The following is a 7,067-nucleotide window of genomic DNA, read 5'->3' on the forward strand; positions in this document are numbered from 1 at the left end:
ATGTGTGGGTAGTTGGTCAAAAAGTTGCCAAAAAGGTGCACCTTTTTGAATTCGTTCCGTTTTTACCAAGGGCTTTCTACCACGGCCAAACCCTCGATTCCCCAAGCCTTTCCTCACTCTCTCGCTCGCACCTTGCTAGCTACCAGAGAGAGAGAGGTGTGCCTGCCTCTCTCCCTTCTCGCTTGTCCTGTCCTTGGTAAGCTAGCCTTCGATCGGACCTAGCTAGCTACCAGAGAGAGAGAGAGTGTGCCTGCCTCTCTCTCTCTCTCCCTTCTCGCTTGTCCTGTCCTAGGTAAGCTAGCCTTCGATCGGACCTAGCTAGCTACCAGAGAGAGAGTGTGCCTGCCTCTCTCCCTTCTCGCTTGTCCTGTCCTTCGTACGCTAGCCTTCGATCGCACCTTGCTAGCTACCAGAGAGAGAGTGTGCCTGCCTCTCTCCCTTCTCGCTTGTCCTGTCCTTGGTAAGCTAGCCTTCGATCGCACCTTGCTAGCTACCAGAGAGAGAGAGAGCGTGCCTGCCTCTCTCTCTCCCTTCACGCTTGTCCTGTCCTTGGTAGGCTAGCCTTCGCTCGCACCTAGCTAGCTACCAGAGAGAGAGAGAGAGTGTGTGTCTGCCTGCCTGCCTGCCTTATCGGCCTCTCTCTCTCGTCTCGATTCACTTTCAATCGAGACCATAGGAAACGCATTTTTTCCTATATAATAGTACCAAATACTATGTGTGGGTAGTTGGTCAAAAAGTTGCCCAAAAGGTGCACCTTTTTGAATTCGTTCCGTTTTACCAAGGGCTTTCTACCACGGCCAAACCCTCGATTCCCCAAGCCTTTCCTCACTCTCTCTCTCGCACCTTGCTAGCTACCAGAGAGAGAGAGAGTGTGCCTGCCTCTCTCCCTTCTCGCTTGTCCTGTCCTTAGTAAGCTAGCCTTCGATCGGACCTAGCTAGCTACCAGAGAGAGAGAGTGTGCCTGCCTCTCTCTCTCTCTCCCTTCTCGCTTGTCCTGTCCTTGGTAAGCTAGCCTTCGATCGCACCTTGCTAGCTACCAGAGAGAGAGAGCGTGCCTGCCTCTCTCCCTTCACGCTTGTCCTGTCCTTGGTAGGCTAGCCTTCGATCGCACTAGCTAGCTACCAGAGAGAGAGAGTGTGTGTCTACCTGCCTGCCTGCCTTATCGGCCTCTCTCTCTCTCTCGTCTCGATTCACATTCAATCGAGACCATAGGAAACGCATTTTTTCCTATATAATAGTGCCAAATACTATATGTGGGTAGTTAGTTAGGAAAGTTTCAACTTCCTAACCTTACAGACACTACCCAAGCCATATCGCTACTAGAGCGAGAGAGGGTGCCCCTGCCTCTCTCTCTCTCTACCTTTCGCTCTACTCCTAGCACTCCTGGCTAGATCGGCATTGCATGCTGGCTGGGACGACCTATCCAACGAGGGGTCGATCGTCCCGATGCGACCAGGCGATCGGTCGCAACAGGGAAGAAACCAGCTATCGTACTACGTCTCTAATGCAATGTATAGGACCCCAAAATCACTTCTTCCCTATATATAGTGCCAAATTCTATATGGGGGTAGTTGGTCAGGAAAGTTTCAATTTTGAAATCGTGCCTTTGCTACCAACGGCTTTGCACCAAGGGAAAGCCAGGGGTACACAAGGACTAGCGCCACAGTCTCACTTCTCGGTTTTATTTATTCATTATCTCGGTAACGGATAGGAATTTTTTGATGGGGTTTGCTTTGGCAGATCGGCCATTACGAGAGCTATAAAGCAATGTCAATTGCGAGATTCGAAACTCTTCCCTGTTGGTCGGGGCGGTGGGTGCGTCAAAACATATGACTTTTCAAAAAATCGACTTTATGCCGTTTCACTAAATGTTGAATATCTCGGGAACCCCTTGATATTTTTCCATGGGGTTTGCATTGGAATATTGGCCAATGAAAGGTCTAGATTGCTATGTCGGCGGCGGGATTCGAACTCGTGCTAGGTAGTTTTTACAGTGAAAAAACCGATGAACAAATGACTTTTTTGGCAATATCTCCGTAACAAATGGGAATATTTCGACGAGGTTTATGCCGGCAAGTCGGTCTCGATAGCCTGTATCAGAAAATAACAAGTTGCCTGGCACAACTCCTCCCCAATCGTCGGGGCGGTGGGTGCGTCAAAACATATGACTTTTCAAAAAAAAATCGACTTTATGCCGTTTCACTAAATGTTGAATATCTCGGGAACCCCTTGATATTTTTCCATGGGGTTTGCATTAGAATATTGGCCAATGAAGGGTCTAGATTGCTATGTCGGCGGCGGGATTCGAACTCGTGCTAGGTCGTTTTCACAGTGAAAAAACCGATGAACAAATGACTTTTTTGGCAATATCTCCGTAACAAATGGGAATATTTCGACGAGGTTTATGCCGGCAAGTCGGTCTCGATAGCCTGTATCAGAAAATAACAAGTTGCCTGGCACAACTCCTCCCCAATCGTCGGGGCGGTGGGTGCGTCAAAACATATGACTTTTCAAAAAAAATCGACTTTATGCCGTTTCACTAAAATGTTGAATATCTCGGAACCCCTTGATATTTTTCCATGGGGTTTGCATTAGAATATTGGCCAATGAAGGGTCTAGATTGCTATGTCGGCGGCGGGATTCGAACTCGTGCTAGGTCGTTTTCACAGTGAAAAACCGATGAACAAATGACTTTTTTGGCAATATCTCCGTAACAAATGGGAATATTTCGACGGGTTTATGTCGGCAAGTCGGCCTCGATAGCCTGTATCAGAAAATATCAAGTTGCCTGGCACACCTCCTCCTCAATCGTCGGGGCGGTGGGTGCGTCAAAACATATGACTTTACAAAAAGTCTTTATGCCGTTTCACTAAACGTTGAATATTTTGGGAACCGCTTGACATTTTTCCATTGGGTTTGCATTGGAATATTGGACAATGAAGTTCTAGACTGCTATGTCGACGGCGGGATTCGAACTTGTGCTAGGTCGTCCTCACAATTAAAAAACCGATGAAAAGCTACAGTTTCCCCCATATCTCCAGAACGGCTGGGAATATTTTCAAGCGGTTTGCTGCAGCGTGTCGGGGCCACGGGGCCACCTCGGGGAACGGGTGCCACCCGGACGCCACCGGGCGAGGTGGTGTCAAAATGGCGGAAAAACCGTTAGGTTCCTAGAATGAAGTGGTGGAAGGGAACGTCCCATTGGCACGTTTCACACCTCGGCAGACGCGCCTGGTCGAGACGAAGACATAGAGTGGTAGATGTTGAAAATCGGTGAGGTTTGGCCGAGTTAGGGGCTATTTTGTCACCCGGCAGGGGCCACAAAACGACAAAGTCCGAAAAGCTACAGTTTCCCCCATATCTCCAGAACGGCTGGGAATATTTTCAAGCGGTTTGCTGCAGCGTGTCGGGGCCACGGGGCCACGTCGGGGAACGGGTGCCACCCGGACGCCACCGGGCGAGGTGGTGTCAAAATGGCGGAAAAACCGTTAGGTTCCTAGAATGAAGTGGTGGAAGGGAACGTCCCATTGGCACGTTTCACACCTCGGCAGACGCGCCTGGTCGAGACGAAGACAGAGAGTGCTGGATGTTGAAAATCGGTGCAGGTTTGGCCGAGTTAGGGGCTATTTTGTCACCCGGCAGGGGCCACAAAACGACAAAGTCCGAAAAGCTACAGTTTCCCCCATATCTCCAGAACGGCTGGGAATATTTTCAAGCGGTTTGCTGCAGCGTGTCGGGGCCACGGGGCCACGTCGGGGAACGGGTGCCACCCGGACGCCACCGGGCGAGGTGGTGTCAAAATGGCGGAAAAACCGTTAGGTTCCAAGAATGAAGTGGTGGAAGGGAACGTCCCATTGGCACGTTTCACACCTCGGCAGACGCGCCTGGTCGAGACGAAGACAGAGAGTGCTGGATGATGAAAATCGGTGCAGGTTTGGCCGAGCTAGGGGCTATTTTGTCACCCGGCAGGGGCCACAAAACGACAAAGTCCGAAAAGCTACAGTTTCCCCCATATCTCCAGAACGGCTGGGAATATTTTCAAGCGGTTTGCTGCAGCGTGTCGGGGCCACGGGGCCACGTCGGGGAACGGGTGCCAACCGGACGCCACCGGGCGAGGTGGTGTCAAAATGGCGGAAAAACCGTTAGGTTCCAAGAATGAAGTGGTGGAAGGGAACGTCACATTGGCACGTTTCACACCTCGGCAGACGCGCCTGGTCGAGACGAAGACAGAGAGTGCTGGATGATGGAAATCGGTGGAGGTTTGGCCGAGTTAGGGGCTATTTTGTCACCCGGCAGGGGCCACAAAACGACAAAGTCCGAAAAGCTACAGTTTCCCCCATATCTCCAGGACGGCTGGGAATATTTTCAAGCGGTTTGCTGCAGCGTGTCGGGGCCACGGGGCCACGTCGGGGAACGGGTGCCACCCGGACGCAACCGGGCGAGGTGGTGTCAAAATGGCGGAAAAACCGTTGGGGTTCCAGAATGAAGTGGTGGAAGGGAACGTCACATTGGCACGTTTCACACCTCGGCAGACGCGCATGGTCGAGACGAAGACATTGAGTGGTAGATGATGAAAATCGGTGGAGGTTTGGCCGAGTTAGGGGCTATTTTTCACCCATGCCACAATAGTCAAGGTCAAGGTAGGGAGCGTGGGAAAATAGTGTTTTTCTCCCAAGCGTGGAAAGATATGTTAAAGTTTGACCCACCGGCGCCTAGGTCTGGATGAGTCGCACCTGCCTGTGTTATCCCCGTGCATGTCGCTGTGTCCGTTCGTGCGTACGCCTTCGCATAGCAAACGCTTCGGTGCCAAGTCGGTAGCTTAAAGTTGGTTTTCTCCGAAAGCCTATGAGCGATCTTAAGGTGCGACCCATCGGCAGATGGGCCTCGACGAGACGCAGCTGGCAGTGAAAACCCCATGGATCTCGGCTGGTCCGATCGTCCGTAAGTCAAAGAAAACGAATGCAATGGAATTCGCAATGGTCAGCTCGCTGCGAGAATCGGATTATTTTTTTTCCTGGCCAAACGGGTGGACCAATGGGCAATTGCAAGACGTCATTCGATCTGGCGTGACGAGAGGCGTCTTGGAAAAAAAAATAAGTCCATTGGACCTGTACGTTCGTCCGTAATGGTAAGAAAACCGATTTTTGGAACCCCCCTCCAATGTTAAAGTGAAAATGTCCATTAAAAAAAGTTTTCTCGCCGACGGGTAGAGGTATTGTCCCGTGTCGTGGTTCGACCGCTCGGGCCCGACGAGACGCGTCTGCCGGTGCCAGGCACGGTCGAGTAGGCGTGTCCGTTCGTCCGTGCGCTCTGGAAAACGTTTTCAGCCGCGCCGAACCATACGAGTGCGAAGTTGGCTTAAATCGAGTTTGCTCGAAAAGTAATGGACCGATTTTGACATGCGACCTACCGACAGGTCGGTCTCGGCAAGACACGTCGGACGGTGTGAAAGACATGGAATTCCCATCGTCCGTTCGTCCGTCCGGGGAAGAAAACGGGCCCGTTGATGTCAATGTCGGAAGCGGGCGACATTGGGTCGAAGCGAGTTTTGAGCATCGCCACTTAAAGGTATGTTGCCATGCCCTACGTCGTAAGATGGGCCTGGAAGAGCCGCATCTGGTGGTGCAAACCGCATGAAAATCGGCTTGTCCGTTCGTCCGTGCGACCCGTCCACGTGCATGTCGCTGGAGCGCGACATGGGGTTGAAGCGAGTTTTCAGCATCGCCACTTGGCAGGATGTTGACGAGCCATACGTCGGACGATGGGCCTGGAGAAGACGCATCTGTGCGTGCAAACCCCGTGAAAATCTGCTGGTCCGTTCGTCCGTACGGCTGAGAAAATGCGTAGTTCAAGGTCAAGGTCGGGAGCGTGGGAAAAAAATGGCTTGGGTGCAGTTTTCTCTGGAACGGGAAGAGCTATCTTGAAGTGGGAAGCACCGGCACATCGGCCCGGACGAGTCGCATCTGCCTGCGAAAAGGGCATTTGAATCACCGTGTCCGTTCGTGTGCAGGACGAGGAAAATGAATGGTTTGACTGTTGCGGAGAAGACGGATCCGTACTTGGAGTTAGTACGTGATTTACGCTGGCGCACAAAGAGAGATATAAATACCAAGAAGAAGAAGAAGAAGAAGAAGAAGAAAAAAATTAGAAAATAAAAATAACAAAGAAGAAGAAGAAGGAAGGCGGGAAGAAAGAACATAATAATAATAATAATAACAATAAAACCCGCAATACAAGGTGATTTTGTACGATACTATTTAAAACACTTTATGGAAGCGTTCGATTGTCGTTTCTATGCATAAACTTGGCAATTGTAATCCATTCCACTGCATTTTTCATGATGGGAAAATATTGTCCCACTTGGGCAAAGATTGGCCCAAAATCTACCTGGCATTGGAAGCACTTGGCTTCATTCACCTTAGGACTCCAGCGTTACCTTGTCGTACAGACAATATTGTGTAGGCATGTTTGTCAAATTCCTTGGTTCGACATTAAAATCACTTCATACAAACAATATAAGTGATTTCGTCCAATTGCGCTCTTTGACAAATTTCAAAATTGTGTGCAATTCGATCATGTGGCATTGATAACACTTTACAGAAGCGTTTAATTATGTTCTGTCTGCATGAAGTTGGCATTTTCCATGATGGGAAATATTTCCCAAAACCTACATGTTATCTGACTTCGAGCCCCCCAAAAATTGCCAAGAAATGTAGCAAAATGTGGCCAAAAACCTACGTTATTGGGTTTGGGGCAAAAATTTGCACAACAATGGTCCGAAAAGTGGCCAAAAACCTACCTAAACTTTTCCGAGACACGCTCAACAGTGTCTTCTTTCCGCACCGTTTGTGTCAAGCCCGTTCCCTTGTCTGTGACGGGAACAAATAAATTTTAAAAAAAACAGACCAAAAAAAAAAAAAAAAAAAAAAAAAACAGAAAAGAAAAGAAAAGAAAAGAAAAGAAAAGAAAAATTCGTATCTGTAGAACGGTAAAAGATATTCTCATGCGGTTTGCGTTGGCTGCTGCGTCCTAGACAGAGCTATTATGTCTCTCTGTATGTCTGTATG

Source organism: Sinohyriopsis cumingii, unplaced genomic scaffold (genome assembly GCF_028554795.1).
Source record: "Sinohyriopsis cumingii isolate HCF-2022 unplaced genomic scaffold, ASM2855479v2 utg004304l, whole genome shotgun sequence".
NCBI lineage: Eukaryota > Metazoa > Mollusca > Bivalvia > Unionida > Unionidae > Sinohyriopsis > Sinohyriopsis cumingii.